A 24,615-nucleotide genomic window follows, 5' to 3' on the forward strand; every position below is an offset into this window, starting at 1 on the left:
TATGTCACCCCTCAATCAGTATTTTGTGGAAGCAGGTGTATCGCAGCCCTTAATCAGTATTTGGTGGAAGAAGGTATATAGCAATAGCACTCCTCAATCAGTATTTTGTGGAAGAAGGTATATAGCACTAGTACCCCTCAATCAGTATTCAGTGGAAGAAGTTATATAGCTCTCCTTAATCAGTATTTGGCGGAAACTGGTATATAGCACCACTCAATCAGTATTTGGCGGAAACAGGTATATAGCACCCCTCAATCAGGATTTTGTGGAAGAAGATATATCGCAGTTGTCAATCAGTTTTTTGGGGGGGCAATAGGTATATCACACCCGTTGCAATTAGTTACTCCAATAGCGTTTTTCCCTCTATCTAGCTGCGGTATAGCAGCAGAACTGCACACAACTGCTGCACAATACAAATAAACTATAATATAATTTCTATGTTAAAAAGTATATTATAAATATATCACACCCCTCTATATCACACCTATCCATTGCACACCTATACCAGTCCTTAAAAGGAGTTTTGTGGCCTTATTAGCTAGTTTTAGGTGTCCCTAACTGTCCCTGCTCCATAATGCAACCTATCCCTACACTGGCAAAACACAATGTAAAATGGCTGCCAGATCGGGTTCTGTTATAGGGTTGCGGGGGGGGGTTTCCATGTGCTGAAACTTGTCAATTGTCTTTCCTGTCCCACCTGATGGCTGTGTCATGGGTCAAAGTTTGGCACTATGCAAAAAAATATGGCTTGTGCGAATATCGCTATATGTTTGCATGGTCGTTTCGCGGCGAACGAGCAAGGTTCGCCTCGAAACGACTGCTGGGAGAACTGCAAGGTCATTTCTAGTGGTGTGCGACAACAGGCAAAATCTTGCGGCAGCTCTGAGCCTAGCCGGTTTGATGCACATCCTTTACCTGGCGCTGAATTTGGTGGTGCAGAGGTTCTTGAAAAATAACCCCTATATGTCAGAGCTGCTGCAGAAAGTGAGTGCCGTCTGTGCACACTTTCGGCATTCTCATCCTGCTGCTTACCTGTCTGCACTGCAGTGTAACTTCTGCCTTCCTGTTCTCTGCCTCATAAGTGACATACCTACAAGGTGGATCTCCACCTTGCACATGCTGGAAAGACTGTGCAAGTAGCAGCAGGTGATAGCAGCGGCTGGGTACACAACTGTTCAGCCAGGGCACAGTTTTGGAGGATGATGATGAGGAGTAGGATCCGCGTTCACAGCAGGGAGGCACCCAAATCAGCACGTGGACATCACTGGAGCGTGGCTGGGGGTATACAAAGGACACACACGTTACACCTCCCACCAAGGACAGCTTGTCGTTGTCTCTGGGCAGCCTGAAACACATGAACGACTATGTGCTGCAGTGCTTGAGAAATGATTGCCAAGTTGCCCTTATTCTTACCAGTGCAGATTACTGGGTGGCCACCCGCTGGATCCCTGCTACAGTGACAACGTGCCTTCCTCACTTCCGTCACTGAAGCGCGATCAGAAGATGCACGATTACAAGTGCACTACCAGAACCTCAGAAGGGAGAGTTAGCATGGAAGAAATGTGGTAAAGCTTTGTCTGAATGCCACAACATCCAGCACCACTATCTGATACGGACCGTCTTAGAAGGAGGCATAGTTTCAGCAACATGGTGGAAGAGTATGTGTGCACATGTCTGCATGTACTGACTGATGCATCTGCCCCATTTAACTTCTTGTTCTCCATACTGGACACATGGCCCGAGCTTGCCCTTTATGCCTCGGAGGTGCTCGCTTGCCCTGCGGCAAGTGTATTGTCTGAACGTGTGTTTAGCATGGCAGGGGGTATGATCACGGACTGTCACAGACTTTGGTGTGCGCCGTGACACGGTTGCCGTCTTCCTTTCTCCTGGGGCCTTTCTTGTCTGGTGCCGTAGGGGTTAATTATCTAGCTGGTGGGGATTTTAGGTGTGTCCAGGGTGTGGCCAGGAGGTTTATATTGCCTGTGGCCTGTTGGCTGGGTTCAGTGTTTCTTCCGCCTTGATGTGTGTTGGAGCTGTGCTCCTGCCAGGCCTCTACTATCTGACCAGTGCTTGAGGGCCACCTTGTTGAAAATCAAAGTCTGTGATGTCTCCCCGATGTCTTCCTGATGTCATCCCGTTGTCTTCCTTGCTCTCACTACCCTTGCATATGTTTGGTGATGTTTATGTATGGGTGGTTGTCTTGTCTAGTTGTCGTTACATGTCTGGTCTGTTGGTGTCTGTAGTCCAGCATGTTTGCTACACATGTCCCCTGTGTTGTGTACCTCAGGAAGGAGGTCTCAGGGTTCCCTGGAAGGGGAACTACAAGTCAGTGTGCAGCTCTGCCGGGGGCCGCATGCATCCTGTCCACATGGGGGTCCAATTACCATTATTGTTGGGGCAGGTAAGTGCGGGTTGACTGTTGGCTCTTTCCTGCCGATTTAGTAGTGGTGCACATTTTGTCCCTTCTCTGGCAGCTAGGCCAGTGAGACTCCTGTTCATCCGTGTTTGGGATTAGAGATGGCCTTGCGGTTTGCTCTGCGGTCATTTCGTGACAAACTTTGCTCGTTCGCGATTCGCCCAACATGCGAACATATGGAGATATTCGCATGCACCATATTTTTTGGCATAGCGCCAAATTTTGACCCATGACATTTCTATCAGGTGGGACAGGACAGCCAATTGAGACGTTTCAGCACATAGACACCCCCCCACCCTATAAATAAACCCGATCTGGCCCCCATTTTGCATTCAGTCTTTTGCCAGTCTAGGGAGATGTTGCTGTGTGGAGCAGGGAGAGACTGTTAGAGAGTATAGAGACACCAAACGATTACTAATAGGGCCACAAAAAGTCCTTTTAAGAACTGGTATAGGTGCGCTATCGATAGGTATGACATATTGAGGGGTGTAATATACTTATAATATACTTTCTAACATAGAAAGTATATTATAGTGCCTTTGCATTGTCCAGCAGTTGTGTGCAGATCTGCTGCAATACTGCAGCTATACTGAGGGACAAACGCTATTGGAATAACTAATTGCAACTGGTGTGATATACCAGTTGCCCACCAAAAAAAATGATTAAGGCAGGGGTGTGATATATCTAGAATATACTTTCCATATAGTACATTTGTAATTTGCAGGAGTTGTATGCAGTTCTGCTGAGATACCCCAGCTATACAGAGGGACAAACTATTGGAACAAATAATTTCAACTGGTGTGATATACCAGTTGCCCCCCAAAAATACTGATTGAGGCAGGGGTGTGATATACCTATAATCTAATTTCCATATAGTACATTTGTAATTGGCAGGAATTGTGTGAGGTTCTGCTGAAATACAGAGTGACAAACGCTTTGGAACAAATAATTTCAACTGGCGTGATATAACAATTGCCCACCCCAAAAAACTGATTGAGGCAGGGGTGTGATATACAAACAAAAAAAAATAATTGGGTGTTGTTAAACTGTCAGGAAGTGTTCAAACCCATATGCAGTTGTGCAGATGTATATACAGGGAAGCAAATCCTGCACTTGAGGCCCGTTGCTAATGGCGATCCCCAGCATAAATGCATACAGTGAAGGATGCCTGCAGCAGACCACAAGTACCACAATAAACATCCTACACAAGATAGCAATTATGTGGATGTGATAACCAATAAAACAATAGAATAATAGAATAATAGCAGAGACAGGTGCACTCTGCGGACTTACTAAACCCTCAAACTGATGTTAAAATTGAGAGATTAGCCAACATATCCTACTGTGGAGGACATGTCTGAGCCCGAGCACCGCACCAAGGTTCCTCAAGTTCCTAACACTCACCTACCTGAGCCGTATGGGCAATACCATTTGACTTCTGCGGCCACTTCTGGGGCAACGTACTTAGACCCTCCGTACAAACACAAAATGGCGGACATGTTACCAGCATCAGAGAGGGCTGTCTGAATGCAGCATTTCTAGGCCTTGCTGCGAGAGATGCTGCATTCTGCTGTTGCGGGCGCTGGCAGAGGAATTTCTACCCACAGAGAAACAGTTGCGAGTACCAATCCTACAGCGCATGCAAGAAGATGGCTGTTTGAAGATGTGTTGGTCACTTTGGATAAAAAATCATTCTTGCAGCCAACCCATCAACAGCCGTCCTACGGATGCAGCCTCAGGGAACACCTAGACCGACAGGTGTCCATCTACATCGGGTTAACAGCCAATGTTGATGCTCTGAGAAGCAAGGAACCCCTGGACTACTGGGTGTTCAGGCTTGACCTGTGGCAAGAGCTGGCACAATTTGCCATGGAACTGTTGGCTTGCCCCTCGTCGAGTGTCCTGTCCGAAAGGACGTTCAGTGCAGCAGGGGGGATCGTAACTGTTAAGCGCACTAGCCTAGCTCACGACAGTGTGGACCAGTGATGGACGAACATCGGCCGGGACGATTCGTGAACGCGATCAAATGTTCGTGAACCACAAGTTTGCGGAGGGCCATATTTACTTTAATGGCAGGCGTGCCTAAAAAATCTTCAGCTTATATTTGCAGCCACCAAATACCTAGTAAAAGTGCAAATAGTCCCACAAAATGGACAGTGACATACTAGAGGGGGAATAAATGACACAAATTCCAACAAAAAATATGTATCTTAATCGGGGGGCATTTTTATGTGTCTTAAAGGGAAATTCTCTGAAATGTGCCCTGTTGGAGCATAGAAATTTTTTATTTTAGGCCACGGGAGTATGGGCCATAAAAATTAGGCATTCACCTGACATAAAATAAATTCTGATTATGTGGCTCGAGATACATTATGCGGTCAATGGATTCAAATTTTACGGCAGGCCCCAAACATTAGGCATTCACCGGACAGAAAAGATCAAGTGATTATGTGGCTGGAGGTCTATTAGACGGCCAATAGATATCAAATTTGCTAAAGGCCAGTACAAATACAGGTCAAATATACAGGGAGTGCAGAATTATTAGGCAAGTTGTATTTTTGAGGATTAATTTTATTATTGAACAACAACCATGTTCTCAATGAACCCAAAAAACTCATTAATATCAAAGCTGAATATTTTTGGAAGTAGTTTTTAGTTTGTTTTTAGTTTTAGCTATTTTAGGGGGATATCTGTGTGTGCAGGTGACTATTACTGTACATAATTATTAGGCAACTTAACAAAAAACAAATATATACCCATTTCAATTATTTATTTTTACCAGTGAAACCAATATAACATCTGAACATTCACAAATATACATTTCTGACATTTAAAAACAAAACAAAAACAAATCAGTGACCAATATAGCCACCTTTCTTTGCAAGGACACTCAAAAGCCTGCCATCCATGGATTCTGTCAGTGTTTTGATCTGTTCACCATCAACATTGCGTGCAGCAGCAACCACAGCCTCCCAGACACTGTTCAGAGAGGTGTACTGTTTTCCCTCCTTGTAAATCTCACATTTGATGATGGACCACAGGTTCTCAATGGGGTTCAGATCAGGTGAACAAGGAGGCCATGTCATTAGGTTTTCTTCTTTTATACCATTTCTTGCCAGCCACGTTGTGGAGTACTTGGACGCGTGTGATGGAGCATTGTCCTGCATGAAAATCATGTTTTTCTTACCTTGCAGACTTCTTCCTGTACCACTGCTTGAAGAAGGTGTCTTCCAGAAACTGGCAGTAGGACTGGGAGTTGAGCTTGACTCCATCCTCAACCCAAAAAGGCCCCACAAGCTCATCTTTGATGATACCAGCCCAAACCAGTACTCCACCTCCACCTTGCTGGCGTCTGAGTCGGACTGGAGCTCTCTGCCCTTTACCAATCCAGCCATCTGGCCCATCAAGACTCACTCTCATTTCATCAGTCCATAAAACCTTAGACAAAATCAGTCTTGAGATATTTCTTGGCCCAGTCTTGACGTTTCAGCTTGTGTGTCTTGTTCAGTGGTGGTCGTCTTTCAGCTTTTCTTACCTTGGCCATGTCTCTGAGTATTGCACACCTTGTGCTTTTGGGCACTCCAGTGATGTTGCAGCTCTGAAATATGGCCAAACTGGTGGCAAGTGGCATCTTGGCAGCTGCACGCTTGACTTTTCTCAGTTCATGGGCAGTTATTTTGCGCCTTGGTTTTTCCACACGCTTCTTGCGACCCTGTTGACTATTTTGAATGAAACGCTTGATTGTTCGATGATCACGCTTCAGAAGCTTTGCAATTTTAAGAGTGCTGCATCCCTCTGCAAGATATCTCACTATTGTTGACTTTTCTGAGCCTGTCAAGTCCTTCTTTTGACCCATTTTGCCAAAGGAAAGGAAGTTGCCTAATAATTATGCACACCTGATATAGGGTGTTGATGTCATTAGACCACACCCCTTCTCATTACAGAGATGCACATCACCTAATATGCTTAATTGCTAGTAGGCTTTCGAGCCTATACAGCTTGGAGTAAGACAACATGCATAAAGAGGATGATGTGGTCAAAATACTCATTTGCCTAATAATTCTGCACGTAGTGTATGATTAAAATAACTAAAAATATAAAATTGATTAAATACATGGCTAACAAAATCCCCCTCTTGAAAAAAAACCTAACAAGGCCTAAAACCTCCAAGGCCTAAAACATTAGGCATTTAACGGACAGAAAAGGCCTTTTATGCTGCTCTGTTTAACCAAGACAGGGACAAATATTTGTTCTCTGTGATGGCGGATATTTGTTGGCTGGCAATAAGGAAATTCAATTAAATGTGGTCATCACAAGTGATGAATTGCTCCGAAATCCATGCCTCATTCATTTTTAGAAATGTGAGGTAGTCCACACTGTTGGGAGCTAGGCGAGTACGCTTATCGGTCACGATCCCCCCTGCTGCGCTGAACATCCTTTCGGACAGGACACTGGATGAGGGGCAAGCCAACAGTTCCATGGTAAATTGTGACAGCTCTGGCCACAGGTCAAGACTGCACACCCAGTAATCCAGGGGTTCCTCGCTTCTCAGAGCGTCCACATCGGCGGTTAACCTAATGTAGCCGGACACCTGTTGGTCTATGCTGGATCAGGAGAGCGGCTGACGATAGGTTGGCTGCAAAAATGATTTCATATCCCAAGTGACCAACACATCTTCAAACCGCCCTCTTCTTGCATGCGCTGTTGGATTGGTACCTGCAACTGTTTCTCTGTGAGTGGATATTCCTCTACCAGCACCCGCAAAAGCAGAATGCAGCATTTCTTGAAGCAAGGCCTGGAAGTGCTGCATTCTGAAGGTCCTTTGTGATGCTAGTAACATGTCCGCCATTTTGCGTTTGAACCTGGGGTCTAAGTATTTTTCCACCCAGTACTGGTCCTTGCCCTTTATGCTTTTTATAAGGGGGTCCCTCTTCAAATACTGGAGCATGAAAGCCCCAATTTGCAGAGTGGCCTGACGATAGAGTGCAGTAGAGTGGCCTGACTCCTACTCATCGTCCAGGATAATGTCATCCTCAGTCTTCTCCCCCCAGCCACAGACAACAACAGAGAACCCAGAAATGTTTAAAGCCTGCTCTTCTTGCTTCCCCTCCGCCCTGTCACCATCCTCCTCTGACTCCTCTTCAGTCTCCTGTTGACATGTCTCAGATGGAGTAGTCCCCCTTGGGAAGTCATCCAGCATTGTGACTTCCTCATCTTCCTGCTCCTGCTCTTTAACGGCTTCATCAATTACACAACGCAATGCACGCTTCAGAAAGAAGGCGTAAGGTACAATGTCACTCATAGCGCCCTGGCTGCGACTGACTAGTTTGGTGATCTCATCAAATGGCTGCAGAAGTCTGCATGCATCACGCATGAGCAGCCACTGGCGCGGTGAAAATAAAATATAAGCTCCCAGAACCTGTCCTGCCGAAGAGTTCGTACAGGTAGCCGTTAACTGCACATTTCTGCTGGAGAAGCCTATCAAGCATATACAAGGTGGAGTTCCATTGTGTCAGGCAGTCACAAATCAGACGTCTGACGGGCAGGTGGTGTCGCTACTGAACGTCAGCAAGGCGAGCCATAGCAGTGTAAGATCTTCTAAAGTGGCCAGAAATTTCCCTGGCCTGCCACAAGACGTCTTGGACCCCGGGGTATTTGGCAACAAATCGCTGCATGACTAAGTTGAGCGGGGTTAGCCACTGATCGGTATGTGAGCGCAAAGCTGAGAGGAGTTAAGAACCAGTGTGGCTCTTGGCTTTCAGGCACAACAGCAGCAGCACAGCATGGCAACATCTCACCCGGCACGTCAAATAGGTTCTGGGGAGCTTGGTGGGGGGCGCAGCATAAGAGATGGTAGCAGTGGCAAAGGAAAAGTTAGCCGAGGAGGAGACAGAGGATGGAGTATCTGGAGGAGAAGAGGCAGGCCTGCATGCAATCTATGGCAGTAACACCATATCCACACGGGTGCCACAGGTTGAATGCTTGACGTCAGTCAGACGGTTCACCCAGTGGGCAGTAAAAGTTATGTACCTTTCCTGCCCTTGTTTGCTAGACCACATGTCTGTGGTCAGATGTATCTTGGCACCGACACTGTGTGCCAGAGATTCATTCACTTGCCACTAAACGTGGCTATATTGATCTGGGATGCCTTTCTGGGAGAAATATTTCCTTCCGGGTACCTTCCATTGCGGTGTGCCAATGGGCACAAATTTTCTAAAGGCCTCAAAGTCCACCAGTTTATATGGCAGTAATTGGTGGGCTAGCAGTTCTGACAAGCCAACGGTCAGTCGTTGAGCAAGAGGGTTATCCGGCATCATTATCTTTTTTCGTTCAAACATTTGGGCCACGGAAGCCTGCTTTTTGCCAGATGAATGCAACGACAGCATGGTGGAAGGTGAAGTGGAGGACAAATAGGAGGAGAGAAGAGAAGGGGAAGGAGAAGAGGCAGGACGTGGAGCAGCAGGAGTGTGTCTTTGTGGGTTCTGGCGGTGTTACTCCCAATGGGCTCGGTGATGGGAAGCCAGGTGCCTTCTTAAGGCGGTCGTCCCTAGGTGAGTGTTGGGCTTACCGCGACTTAGGCGTTGATAGCACAGGCTGCAGATGGCAGCATTATTGTCAGCAGCGGACACGTTAAAAAAAGCCCACACTGCGGAGCCATGTGCTGGCGTCCTGGGAGCGCTAGATTTGACCGTGCATGGTGGATGGCTCATTCCAGATACATTAGCAGTCAGACTGATGAGTGGCGACTGTTGATACCTCCTCTTCCTGATCCGATGCCAAGAATGGCTGCTCATCGGTAAGGTCTTGTAATGGATGGGAAAATAATTTCTCTGACTCGAGTGGAGGGGCTATGGTGGGTGGTGGTATCTTTGGGGGTGCATACAGCAGAGAGTGAAGAGGGTGGAAATAGAGAGGATGAGGAGGATGCAGAAGCGGAAGGCTGAGTGAGCCACTCAACCAAGTCTGGTGCGTCCTTTGATCACACGCAACTTCTGCAACTTCCCTGGTGAACCTGCCCGACCCCTACACCCCTACGGAATGGCATGCCTATTCCCCTGCCTGTCATTTTCAAAATGACCCAGTGACAAAAGTCCCTATAGAAGAGGAGTATTTGTGGAAGAAGGTATATCACACCCCTGCTTCAATCAGTTTTTTTGGGGGGAAACTGGCATATCACACTAGTAGAAATTATTTTTTCCAATGTCGTTTGTCACTATCTGTAGCTGAGGTAACGCAGCAAAACCGCAAACAAATGCTGCACTACCCAAATTCACTATATAGACAGTATCTAATTAATATATAACACCCCTGCTTCAATCAGTTTTTTTGGGGGGCAACAGGTATATCACACCAGTAGAAATTATTTGTTCCAATGGCGTTTGTCACTATCTGTAGCTGAAGTAACGCAGCTAAACTGCAAACAAATGCTGCACTACCCAAATTTACTATATAGAAAGTATATGATCCCTGCTCCACACATCAACCTCTCCCTACACTGGCTAAAGACTGAATGTAAAATGGCAGCCAGATCAGGTTTATTTATAAGGTAGGAGGTATGTCCATGTGCTGAAACATCTCAATTGGATGTCCTGTACCACCTGATGAATGTGTCATGGGTCAAAGTTATTCCTAATGTAAAAGAATATGGCGCCGGCGAACCACAAACTAGCAAAGTTTGCTGCGAAACGACCTCCGGGTGAACCACAAGGCCATCTCTACTCCAGAGAACAGATTGTAGTTCTAGTCAGATGGTCTAATTGCATTGATATATATTACATAACATGGTGGAAGCCTAACTTTACTTTGAATCAGGAGAATCTGTTCTCTGTGAGTAATCAAGTGTCAATCTTGAGTTTTCTTTCGTGTCTGTTGTTACTAAGATACCAGTTTGATTAGTGATTATATCTATATCCTTTAGGTTATTTTGTCTTCTGGATTGCATAGAATTGATTATTCTTTAATTGTCACCAATTTTATATAGTCTTATAATTTATCAATTGTATTGCACTGAAATATTTATAATAAATATATGTATTTTTCACATAACTGTCTTCCTTTTGTCTTCAACTTAGCACAGTTAATGAGCTCTCGTTAGCTCTTGTTTTTATTTGTGGAAATAAGTCAGAATCTCCTCTATTTTAGATTCTAGCTTGTTTTTCCATTAATAAATTAAACTGTTTTTTAGAACAGTATAGATATTCTGACAGTATTAGTGCATAAAGAAATATTATCTTTGCCATTCAGCAGTGCAGTTATATGTTCTAAAGCCTTTTGTGGTGTGTATTATTGGAAAAAAAATACATATATATATATATATATATATATATATATATATATATATATATATATATATTTGCCATTCATCAGTGCAGTTATATGTTCTAAATACTTTTGTGGCGTATATTAGTGGGTAAAGAAAAAGTATATTCGTCATTTAGCGGTGCAGTTATATGTTCTAAAGCCTTTTGTGGTGTGTATTAGTGGCAAAAAAAAAAATATTTGCAGTTCAGTGGTGCAGTTATATGTTTTAAAGACCATTTTTGTGTGTATTAGTGGGGGAAAAAAGGGCTTATTAGCCATTATGTGGTGAAATGAGAAAATTACAAATTTTTTCGGGGTGTTTTCATTTCCATTTTATTTATTTATTTGATCTAACAGTAAGTCAGAGAGAGAAGTGCCAGGCCCTGCACAGGGGAGTGGCAGAAGCCTAAATGTTTTTGGCGCAGGCAGAATTTGCAGCAGAGTAAGGGGCCGTGGCAGCAGGGGTCACTTTGAGAGGCCTGAGCTCACAGTGTCAGCTAGTGGTTGTGTCGTGACCAATGGTTGACTCGATCTTCGACTTCGTCGCAAGTGACATCAGACACCCCAGGTCAACAGTCAGTGGGTTCAGTCAGACACAACCCTTAGTTGGCATGGCCCGGAAGCAGGCCCTGTGCCCTTACCTGTCCTCAACCTGCCTCATCTGTCCTTTTCTGTTCCCTCAGCCAGAGAAGAATTGTATGCTATGGGCTCAGCTCCACTATACAGTAAGGACGATCTACTGCCAACCAAGATGTGGAGAAGTCATCTACCGCTTCCTCCACTAGGCAGGCAAGTAGTGATGAGGACAGTGGGATGGGAGCTGGTGTTGCGAGCGGTCAGGCTCCTGACCCAGACACCATTGAGGATTACATCAGTGACGTGCAGACAATAATAGATGATGATGATGTAGCTGATTGCGCTTGAGAACGGGTTTAAGTAGGGGCTCCATCATCATCGGGAGAAGAGTGTTGCAGCTTGCCTGTGAGGCAGCGGCGGAGCCAGCAAGTCGCTAGCGTGGCCGGGAGTCAGTAGGGTGGCAGCAGTGGGAGGTCGGGAGCCAAATGTGCCCGGGGTAGACCACCTGCTTCGCAAAAGCTTAACAAAGGTAGTGGGGGTAGCAGTCAGTCAGTGTGTAGTGTTAGGGGTAAAATCACCAACTTGGCGGTGTGGAATTTTTTCGTTAAGCCGCAGGAGGAGGTGAAAATGGCCATATGAGAATCTGTGGGCAGAACGTGAAGCGTGGACAGGGAGTCAATGTTCACACCACGGCCCTGCATCAACATATGCACCTGGAAGAACCTTGCCTCTGATGTGGTGGTCTATAGTGATGGCCTTGCGGTTCGCCTGGCTGTCAGTTCGCAGCAAACTTTGCTCGTTCGCGATTCACCGAACATGCAAACATATGGCGATATTCGCGCCCGCCATATTCTTTTACATTGTGAAGAACTTTGACCAATGACACATCCATCAGGTGGTAGAGGACAGCCAATTGAAAAGTTTCAGCACATGGTCATACCCCCTACCTTATAAATAGACCCGATTTGGCCGCCATTTTACATTCAGTCTTTTGTCAGTGTAGGGAAAGGTTGCTGTGTGGAGCAGGGGCAGACTGTTAGGGACAAAAACGCTATCAAATAGGTCCACAAAATTCCTTTTAAGGACTGGTATAGGTGTACTATTGATAGGTGTGCAGTAAAGAGGGGTATAAAACACTTATAATATACTTTCTAACATAGAAAGCATATTATAGTGTGTTTGTATTGTGCAGCAGTGGTGAGCGGTTCAGAGCGACAAACGCAATTAGAAAAAATAATTATAATTGGTGTGATATACCAGTCGCCCCCCAAAAAAACTGATAGAAGCGGGGTGTATACCAATAATATACTTTCTATATAGTGCATTTGGGTACTGCAGCATTTGTTCGCTGTTTTGCTGCGTTTCCTCTGCTACACACAGTGACAAACGGTATTGGAAAAAATAATTATAACTGGTGCGCGCATGCGCGTATGTGAAAATTATATTGCTGATATTTCGCATTGAAAAGAAATTATGAATGGAGATTGCAAATTTGAATAATACATCTAGTATGTCACTGTCCATGTTGTGGGACTATTTGCGCACTTTTAGTAATTATTTCTTGGCTGCAAATATGAGCTGAAGGTTTTTCAGGTTCGCCTGCCATTAAAATGAATGGGACCTGCCGCAAACTCGCAGTTGGCGAACATTTGATTGCGAACCGTCCCGGCAGATGATCGTCCATCACTAGTGGTCTAGCCTGCCGCAGCAACTGATTTCAGGTAGTTAAGACGCCACCACCTCAGCTGCAGGGAGCGGTCTGTCCTTCCCATCATCTGCTGGTCCTGATGCTCCTGTTCCTCACCCTCATATTTCTCATCAGCCATTCCGCCAGCAATCGATCACCAAAGCGATTGCCAAGAGCAAACAGTATGTGTTCACTCATCCAACAGCGCAGAAGCTGAATGTGCTCCTGTCCAAGTTGATGATGCTGCAGTCCCTCCCTTTCCAAGTGGCGGACCCTGCACCTTTCAGAAAACAGATGGCTTGTGCCCAGCTGAGGTGTAAAGTCCCAAACCATCATTTCATTGCCAAAAAGACAGTACCAGCCCTGCACACACATGTAGAACAGAAGGTGGGCCAGTCCTTGAGCCTGTCGGTGTCTGGCAAAGTGCATGGCAGAGCTAACGTGTGGAGCTGTAACTACGGTCAGGGACAATATTTGCTCTTTACAGCCCACTGGGTGAATGTGGTTCCTGCACAGGAACACCAGCAACTTGGCGAGGTGACGCCGATTCCGCCTCCATATTCTCGGGCCTCCAACAATGTCCGCCACTGCCTCATCATCCTCCACCATGTACTCAGCCTTCACTGCAGGGACAATTCACAGAGCCCCTCCAACATACATGTCCAGGGCATGGCGGTGTCACACTGTTCTGCATCTTGTTTGCCTGGGCAAACAGAGTCTCACAAGGTAGGAACTGCTCTGTTTCATTCCTCAAGAAATCGAATCCTGGCTTTTTCCGCAGCAACTCAAAATTGGAACCATGGTGACCGACAATGGGAAAAACATGGTGTCAGCACTGCGTTAAGAAGGGCTGAGCCATGCGCCCTGCATGGCACACTTGTTTATTCTGGTTGTCAAGCGGTTCCTGAAGTCTTTCACCCCATCTGCAAGACATCCTAAAAATGGGCAGGTAACTTTGCATACACTTTAGCCACTCGTACACCGCAAAGCACTCCCTCCTTAAGCTGCAGCGGCAGAACGGCATCCCCCAACATAGGCTGATATGTGACATTTACTCCCATTGGAATTCTACCATCCATATGTTGGACAAATTATATGAACAGAGAAAGGCCATAAACGCTTTCTTGATGATCCAAGCAGACAGGAGTACTCCCCTGTGTAACTTCGATGTCAGCAAGTGGCAGCTGATGCGTGACACCTGCCGTTTGCTCAGGCTCTTTGAGAGGTTACGTTATTTCTCATTCGCCATGTCTACAGGATGAATGAACAATGTCATTCCACTTCTTCATGTGCTGGAACAGATGCTGGTAAATCTGGCTGGTCAGGAAACTGACGTGGCGCCTAGATCTCATGGCCACATGAGCCCTGTGGGGGCTGAACCTGGAGGAGGAGGACATTGAAGCATAAGGAATATGTAGCGAAATGGGTGGTTTTTATACATAGGTGACAGGAGAGGAGGAGCTACAGGGCGATGAGGAAGAGGAGGCAGAGGACCCAGATACACAGTGGCAATATGCAGTAGAGATGGAGGCAGGGAGCCCCTCCTAGCAACTTGCACAAATGGCCCTATGCATGCTCACTTCCTTTCGTAGCGACAGCCTGAGTCTAGAGTCGCTGACAATCAGCTTCCTTCACCTGCATAGTGAAGAAACTACTCACCAGCACCTAGACATAAAGCAGGACCTGAACCAGCAGCTGGTGGCATATTTGGACAGCACCCTGCTACCCCACATTGAAGATCTGCTGGACTACTGGGCAGCCAAACTGGATTTGTGGCTGCAACTGGCAGCGTTTGCCCTAGAAAAGCTGTCCTGCCCATCCAGTAGTGTGGCATCAGAGCGGGTGTTTAGTGCGGCGGGGGCCATAGTTACCCCAAGAAGAACTCGCCTGTCCACCCAAAATTTGGAGAGACTGACCTTTGTCAAGATGAATCAGGTGTGGATCATCTAGGCTTTCTACCCACCAATGCCTGATGCATCAGACTAGATCATCGCTGGTGCCACACCAACACTTTGACAAAAGAGACAGGTTTCTTCTTGATACCTGCCTCAGTACTATTCTGATGCTGCCACCCGTATGATGCCACACATCTGATGCCAAGTGCTCCTTCTTACACACACCATCGTCAGCGGGCACTGTTATTGCCACCCACCTCCCCACTCTGTCGCCAGGTCACTCTGTGGTCTCCTGATGTTGCTGCCACCTCCACACTATGTCACCTTGCCACTCTGTGGCATCCTGATGCTGCCGCCAACTCCACATTTGCATTGTGACAGTCTGTGGCCTCCTGATGCTGCTACTGCCACCTAGACACTGTCATTGTGCCACTCTGTGGCCTCCTCATGCTGCTTCCACCTCACTACTATGTCATAGGGCCACTCTGTGGACTTCTCATGCTGTTCTCACCCTCCCCACTTCATGACTGGGCCACTATTTTGCCTTTCAGCCTGGCTGACATCATTTATTTGACCCTTCTTCTGATCTGTCAGAAGGAAGGAAAAATGAGACACACAACAGATCTTGTCGGTGTAGCAGCTTTAAGGCCTGTATGTTCCCATCAGAATTGGCTTGTGATTTGGTAGCCAAAAGCAGGAGTGAGTTCAAAACACAAAAGCGATGCAAATATTCCATTAACGGGTCATCTCTGTTTTGGATCCACTCCTGTTTTTTTTTTTCCATTAGCAATACTGATGGATTACTGAGAAAATGCTGAAAGAGTGAAGGTGGATGCTCAACAGACAGGATCTGTTTTTTTGTGGGTAATTGTTCTGACGGATCAGAGGAAGGGCAAAATAACCAGTGACGTCAATGCAAACTTACTGCTGACACGCTCTCCACTCTGTCAGGGGTCTCTACTTATTTAAAGGGGTATTCTCATCTTGCTATTTGAGCCTCACCTGCAGCAGCTCTGCATTTCACTTCCTGCTTTTCACGCCTCTCTGGGCGGGCTTAAGCAGTTTAAGTGAAGGGCGGCCACGCCTCCTTATTACATCACTCAGAGCTCAGTCCTTGCGTGCTCGTTCATGAGGAATGTATGACTCATCACTCTGGCAGCCTGCCATCTATGTGAAGCAGCTTCTGCTGTTCAATCCTCACTCTCAGAGCAATGCTAAGTTTTTCTTACACAGTAAAAGGTCACTGTCCTCCCCCACAAGCAAAGGTTTCAGCTCTGCTACATCTGTCTATTCTCCTCTCCCAGCCAGCAATATGGCTTTGTACATATAGTTCTACTGCCCTGCTGTATGTCATAGATTGAAACCTACCCACTTATACTAGTATAGTAAGCTGCTACATCAGCATACACATTAGGGTACTTTCACACTTGCAGCACGCTGGATCCCACAGGCTGTTTAGCCTGTCGGATCCGTCGTGTGCTATTCCGCCGTGCCCGCCGGACGCCGCTCCGTCCCCATTGACTATAATGGGGACGGGGTCGGAGCTCCGGCGCTGCACGGCAGTGTGCAGTGAAAGGCTGCCGGACTAAAAGTACTGCATGTCCGACTTTTTAGTGTGCACCTGCGTTCTCATATTCACTTATTATGGAGGTGCTGGTTCGTTTATTTTTTCCCCATTGTCACTGCCACTAGGGGGGTGGCTCCCCCTGGTGGTGAGATTGAACCGTGCACCACCAGCCCATTTACCATGTGCTTTTAATTAGATAGCTTGTACAGCTGTATTCTACTCAGCCCATACTGCAGGCTCAAAGCCTGGGAGAGGCATGTGTAGGATACAGCTTGGTACTACTTTGCCCAGATTGTAGGCTGTAAGCCCAGGAGAGGCATGTTAGATGGGCCCGAAATATTTTTGATCAATTATATTCGCAAAGATCTTCTAGCTGCATTTGCAGTAAGTATGACCACCAAGTATTTATTCTTTCAGTGTTTGCTTATATCTTTGTGCAATTGACTAGCAGAGCGCTGTTATCTGTAGTTCTACTAATCCAATTGTGTTTTAGCCAAGTTAGCGTGCACCTGCGTTCTCATATTCACTTATTATGGAGGTGCTGGTTCGTTTATTTTTTCCCGACTTTTTAGTCCGGCGGCTTTCACCGTGCACTGCCATGTAGTGCCGGAGCTCCGACCCCTTCCCCATTATAGTTAATGGGGGCGGAGCGGCATCCGGCGGGCATGGCAAAATAGCGCATGACAGATCCGACATGCCGCAAGTGTGAAAGTACCCTAACTGCAGCATTTTCACACAGCAGAGCTGTGTATGTCGATGTAACGCTTTACTTTAGTTATTGGGGTATATTTCTGTTTCTGTCTGCTATATACAGCAGGGCAGCTGTATACAGCCACATTGCTAGACAGCCACATTGCTGATTGGGGAGGGGAATAGACCTCCGTCAGCCCCCATATGCCTCCAGCAGCCCCCCAGTGCCTCCAGCAGCCCCCAATATGCCTCCATCAGCCACACCCAGTGCCTCCAATACACTTCTATCAGTCCCCCCAGCGCCTCCATCAGCCCCTCAGTGCCTCCATCAGCCACCCCCAGTGCCTTCAATACACCTTCAATACCCCCGCCCGCCCCCACAACAAGCCCCGCTCCCACAACAAGCCCCGCCAGGCCCGCAACATGCAACAAGCCCCGCCCACGCAACAAGCCCCACCCCCCACCACCGAGTCCAGCGCTCTGCCATCACTTCTGTTGTCCCAGCAGCTCCTATCCTCTCTCTAGCTGATGCGGCGTGAATGTTCTAATGTGCATGCGTGGCAGCCGACGTGCTCGCTCCCGAGCAACAGACCGGCTGTCTGGGTGAAACAAAGGTCCTCTCTGCGCAGCTGTGGCCCAGAGATGCGGCAGAGGAGCGGGTCGTATCCATTGGATACAGGATACAACTGTGGCACTACATAAACAAAATAATTAGAACATGTTTTTTTTTATGACATTAAATTAAAAAAATGACAGAGGGCATCAGTTGGATCATATGAGATATGATCTTAAAGATGAGAATACCCCTTTAAGCGTTTAATAGAACAGGTTCTGTAGACAGCTATGTGAAATCAGCTGACAACGGTGTAAAAGGAGTGTGCTTCTTCTTGGCGCTAACATCGACTGGTAAGTGAGTTCATACTTGAGCTATTTGGTCAGTTTTGGACTCGTGACTGCTCAAATAACCCTGGGTTCACACCTGAGCGTTTTTGAGGCGCGCGTTTTACGCACGTATTTGTCGCGCGTTTTACGCGTGTTTTTATGTGCTTTTTTTGCAATAGTAAACGCGCGTTTGACGCGCGTTTGTGTGATTGACTGCAGTGTTGTCCAATGAGCAAATATCCCTGTCTATATGAAGTTTGGCCAATGATAGGGCATTGTAGGTGTGAAATTCCATGTGTGTTGGTAGAGTGTGTGGTTTGGAGTCCTGGAATGCTATAGACGGCGACGTGTTGCGGCACTTGTTGCAGCTATCGACCTGGAACGCTTGAGGAGAAGGCGGGACAGCGGGCGACGTTTCTGGGTCCATCCTGTCATTGCCAATAGACAGGAGAGGGGCCAGTTCTGGACACTGTATGCGAACCTCCGTGCCCATGAGGAAAAGTTTTTTGACTACACCAGGATGTCCATCCACAGGTTAGTACGTATACGTAGTTGCAATGTTTTTTCAATGGTTAAGCTAAGTGTTTTGTGCTTTTTGTATTGTTAACCATAAACATTTTATTGTTTCCCAGCTTTGACGAGCTCCTGGTGCTGTTGTCCCCTCATTTGCAGCGTCAGGACACCTTCATGCGGGACTGCATCCCACCAGTGGAAAGACTGGTCATTACTTTGCGGTAAGTAGCCTATTATTGTGGCCATTTAAACCATTTGCAGTGTGTTGTGCCAGGATCCGAGTTTCGCCGTGTTTCTCTTGTTGTTTGTGACGTATGAGTGTTTGTGCGGGGGGTATGTGATGTGTATGTTGTCAACGTGTGGCATAGATATCCCATACATGCATCATGTATCCACATTTGGCCATGCTTTACCCCTCACTTTCAAAAAATAGTCCAAACATTTGCTTCAAATTTTTTATCTTTGGTGAATGTATTAACATCGTACATTTCCAACTAAAATGTGTTAACTCTGTTTAACAAACAAAGGAGCAATTTTTTTTTAAACAACATAAAAATATTAGAAACCTTTTCCTATATATGTGACCTTTTTGGCTCCAAAACCCTTGAGCCTGAGAATTTCCCTCTTATAATTTGCAAAGGGTTTCATATTGCGGCCCTGAAAACTCTGCCTCGGGATCCCGCCGTGTCTCTCTGGCTCCTCGAGACTGATTGGCGGGTGGCATTTCAGTGGTGGTGGTGGTGCTTGGGCCCGTGCTTGTAGAGGGATATGGGTATGATGTGTGTTGTGTCTGCCATGTGTCAAGAGGGTGTTGTATGTTACTTTGTGTGTATGTGTGTGCTGGGTATGTGTGAGGGTGTTGTTGTGCATGTTGGGGATGTAGTGGCCCATATTGTGGGCCATATTGTGGCCCATATTGGAGCAATATTGTGGCCCATATTGTTGCCCATATTGTGCTGGCTGCTGTGGGGCCTGCTGTGGGGCCTGCTGTGGGGCACTGATAGATGTTGGGATCTCATAAGGGGCACATGTAGCATTTTCTCCTCTAGACTGATGAGAAAATAGGCATCACTTGTAAGTTTTGGCACAGGATGTGCCAGGGCATCCAGGCAGCCTATTAGCCTGTCCTCATACCTCTCTGTTCTCCTCCTTTTATGTCGGGGCTGCCGACTTGCCTCTGGGACGGCTGGGACAGTCTGCATGGGGCTCACGAAACTCGGAGTGGGTGGGGGGCCTGGAGGACTCATTGGCCCCATAGATGGTCCGGGCTCACTGTCCATGGTTGTGCCCTCGTCCTCTTCATCGTCATCTAGTGCCTGGCTGGGTTCCCAGCTACTATCGGTGCTGTGAAGTGGAAAATATAGGTAAGTATGTTCCCCATATGAAATTGAATGTATGTCATGTCATACCACATCCTCTCCTCAATGTGTATGCCCTTGACTCACCTCCGCATTTCCGTGCACGGTATCAAAAATGACATCTGTTGGGCATGCACGTAACTGGAGCGTGCGCTTGGGGACGATCCGCTCCTCTGCTCCCTTTCTTTGCGCCTATGGCGGATAAAGGCGTCTTTCAGGCTTTTTCCATTTGCCTTTGATAGTGTTGACTATGAAAAAAAAAAAATAAAAAAAAAACATCCGTTAATGTTTTAACGTCCTTCATCCTGCTGTGATGGCCCAACCACAGAAGGAGGACTGGCTGCAAATTGCGCATCATTTTTTTCAATCCTGCAATTTCCCGAACTGTGTCGGCGCAATAGACGGCAAGCACATCCACGTTAAGAAGCCCATCAGGAGCGGGAGTCAATTTTTTAATTATAAGAAATATTTTTGTTTGTTCTTTTTGCGGTGTGTGATGCAAACTATTGCTTCAGGTACATTGACGTGGGGTCCTACGGCAGCAGCTCAGACTCAGCTGTTTTGGGGCATTCTGCCTTTGGGCAAATGCTCAATAATAATAAGTTGGACCTCCCGGGGAACACCACATTGCCTGGGACCACTTATCCGGCTATGCCCTTTGTTTTTGTGGGGGACGAGGCCTTTGCGCTGGGGGAGCATCTGATGAGGCCGTACTCCAGCCGGGGACTCTCCATTGCCAGGCGGGTATTTAATTACCGGCTGACAAGGGCACGCAGGGTGGTGGAGTGCGCCTTCGGCATTTTAGCAAACAAATGGCGCTTTCTCCATTCTCCTATTCATTTAAAATTGGAGACCGCCATCTCGGCCGTGAAGGCAGCGTGTGCTCTGCATAATTTTGTAGGTGTACGGGATGGCTTTAATTTTGAAGATTCCCTCAGCCATTCCTTGGAGAGTCCCATCTAAGTTTATGTTAATTTATATTTTTCTTCTGAAAAGAGTGTTTTAATATTATTTTAGTTTCCATTTTGGTTGTTTATTACTATGCCTAAATTACAAAATTTGAAACGATCTTTTGTGCATTTCTGTTTTTTCACCTATATAGTGCCCCTTGTGGATGCCCCTATAGTGGCCATCAATAGTCGCCCATTAACACTGGTTAAAAATGTGGGCGAAATCATGTGTCCCATTTAAGTGCCCAATACTCGGCCAGTAGAATATAAGCCAATGTGGGTGAAATAACGGATCCCATCAAGGTGCCCAATACTGGCATGTGAGAAACAGAAGCACCTAAAATATGCCAGCCCACCCATAGCCCACAAACAGTCTAATTTGAAAAAGTACACAATATCAATAACAACTTAGGATTCAAATCCCTCAACCCAAAATTAGGCCTACATTTCAAAATGCCACTACATTTGCGGATTGAAAGAGCGCAGTCTGGCACAAGACAGTGGAACCACTGCAAATTGAACATACTGGGCCATTGCATTGTACCAGAATGTGGGTGAGGGTGAACCAGGACAGTACTAAAAACTAAAGGGGTGAGGGGACACTATACAACATGGTAATGTGCACATCATTCTTTGTAAACTAAGGCCACTGAGTGCCCATATACAAGAACAGGGATGGTGATGCTGCGTCCCTCTAGCTGTTGCTAAAATCCAAGTCCATGCATGCCTGCACAGGCTCCAGCAAGTAAAATACAGGCCAGCATTTGTGGAGGTGGCGTTTGACAACAGCTGGAGGGCTGCAGGTAGAGCTGGCCAGGGCTATTACATATAGTTGGGACACCACTGCACACAAGGAGTTTACTTTTAACATTAGAACACACATGGAAATACCTTTTCCCTGTTTCACTGTCTTGCTGAAAGTTGTCCAATCTGGCCAGATGCTTTTTGCGATATCCTCCCAGGCCTGCTGCCTGCTCCTCCTATTTTTGTACTTGGCAACCTGCGTATCATACAGGCAGCGTTTGGCTTGCACCAGCCTGATGAGGGTCTCGGTGTCACACACAGACTCCTCCATGCTGGATTCTCTCCAAAACTGTGCTTTGCACCTGGTGTTGGGCCCTTTCCAGCATGTTGCAAAATCCAAAACGCGGGTTCGAACGCGCGTTTTCAGTGTCAAAAACGCGCAAAATACAATCGTTGCGCGTTCCCATTGAAGTCTATGGGCCAAAACGCGTGACAAACGCCCCAAAAAAAGCTCAAGAACTTGTTTATGCGTCAGCCGTTTTTCAGCGCGTTCGAACGCGCTGTAAAACGCGAAAATGTGAACCAGTCCCATAGGGAAGCATTGTTTTGCATCGGTTATGCGTTTTACAGCGCAGTCGAACGCGCTGTAAAACACGCAAGTGTGAACTTAGGGTCAGTGAAGTGTGCAGTGATTCTGACCCTAAGTTCACACTTGCGCGTTTTACAGCGCATTTCGAACGCGCTGTAAAACGCATAACCGATGCAAACCAATGCTTCCCTGGGTTCACATTTTCGCGTTTTACAGCGCGTTCGAACGCGCTGAAAAACGCCCGACGCATAAACAAGTTCTTGAGCTTTTTTTTGGGCGTTTGTCGCGCGTTTTGGCCCATAGACTTCAATGGGAATGCGCAACGATTGTATTTTGCGCGTTTTTGACACTGAAAACGCGCGTTCGAACCCGCGTTTTGGATTTTGCAACATGCTGGAAAGGGCCCAACACCAGGTGCAAAGCACAGTTTTAGAGAGAATCCAGCATGGAGGAGTCTGTGTGTGACACCGAGACCCTGATCAGGCTGGTGCAAGCCAAACGCTGCCTGTATGATATGCAGGATGGCAAGTACAAAAATAGGAGGAGCAGGCAGCAGGCCTGGGAGGATATCGCAAAAAGCATCTGGCCAGATTGGACAACTTTCAGCAAGACAGTGAAACAGGGAAAAGGTATTTCCATGTGTGTTCTAATGTGAAAAGTAAACTCCTTGTGTGCAGTGGTGTCCCAACTATATGTAATAGCCCTGGCCAGCTCTACCTGCAGCCCTCCAGCTGTTGTCAAACGCCACCTCCACAAATGCTGGCCTGTATTTTACTTGCTGGAGCCTGTGCAGGCATGCATGGAGTTGGATTTTAGCAACAGCTAGAGGGACGCAGCATCACCATCCCTGTTCTTGTATATGGGCACTCAGTGGCCTTAGTTTACAAAGAATGATGTGCACATTACATGTTGTATAGTGTCCCCTCACCCCTTTAGTTTTTAGTACTGTCCTGGTTCACCCTCCCCCACATTCTGGTACAATGCAATGGCCCAGTATGTTCAATTTGCAGTGGTTCCACTGTCTTGTGCCAGACAGCGCTCTTTCAATCCGCAAATGTAGTGGCATTTTGAAATGTAGGCCTAATTTTGTGGGCTATGGGTGGGCTGGCATATTTTAGGTGCTTCTGTTTCTAACGTGCCAGTATAGGGCACCTTGATGGGATCCGTTATTTCACCTACATTGGCTTATATTCTACTGGCCGAGTATTGGGCACTTAAATGGGACACATGATTTCGCCCACATTTTTAACCATTGTTAATGGGCGACTATTCATGGCCACTATAGGGGCATCCTCAAGGGGCACTATATAGGTGAAAAAACAGAAATGCACAAAAGATCGTTTCAAATTTTGTAATTTAGGCATAGTAATAAACAACCAAAATGGAAAATAAAATAATATTGAAACACTCTTTTCAGAAGAAAAATATAAATTAACATAAACTTAGATGGCTTCCAATTGCCAGGGTAACGCCCCATGTGGTGATAAAAAATATGCGGTGAAGTGGTCCCGGACAGCCGCACTGTGTCTGGTCCCACGCACACCGCTCGGATTAGGACTCTCCAAGGAATGGCTGAGGGAATCTTCAAAATTAAAGCCATCCCGTACACGTACAAAATTATGCAGAGCACACGCTGCCTTCACGGCCGAGATGGCGGTCTCCAATTTTGAATGAATAGGAGAATGAAGAAAGCGCCATTTGTTTGCTAAAATGCCGAAGGCGCACTCCACCACCCTGCGTGCCCTTGTCAGCCAATAATTAAATACCTGCCTGGCAAAGGAGAGTCCCCGGCTGGAGTACGGCCTCATCAGATGCTCCCCCAGCGCAAAGGCCTCGTCCCCCACAAAAACAAAGGGCATGGCCGGATAAGTGGTCCCAGGCATTGTGGTGTTCCCCGGGAGGTCCAGCTCATTATTATTGAGCATTTGTCCAAAGCCAGAATGCCCCAAAACAGCTGAGAACAAAAAATATTTATTATAATTAAAAAATTGACTCCCGCTCCTGATGGGCTTCTTAACGCGGATGTGCTTGCCGTCTATTGCGCCGACACAGTTCGGGAAATTGCAGGATTGAAAAAAATGATCCGCAATTTGCAGCCAGTCCTCCTTCTGTGGTTCGGCCATCACAGCAGGATGAAGGACGTCCCAAATTGCCACGCAGGTTTCCCGGACGACCATACTGGCTGTGGACTTCCCGATGAGAAAGGCGAAGTGTAGACTGGCCAATGACTGTCCGGTAGCTAAATACCTGAAACAAATGTAAGAAAATAAAGAGACATTAAGGGATGTATTTTTTTTCTTTTTTTAAGTCAACACTATCAAAGGCAAATGGAAAAAGCCTGAAAGACGCCTTTATCCGCCATAGGAGCAAAGAAAGGGAGCAGAGGAGCGGATCGTCCCCAAGCGCACGCTCCAGTTACGTGCATGCCTAACAGATGTCATTTTTGA

This window comes from Bufo gargarizans, chromosome 1 (assembly GCF_014858855.1).
Source record: "Bufo gargarizans isolate SCDJY-AF-19 chromosome 1, ASM1485885v1, whole genome shotgun sequence".
Taxonomy (NCBI): Eukaryota; Metazoa; Chordata; class Amphibia; order Anura; family Bufonidae; genus Bufo; species Bufo gargarizans.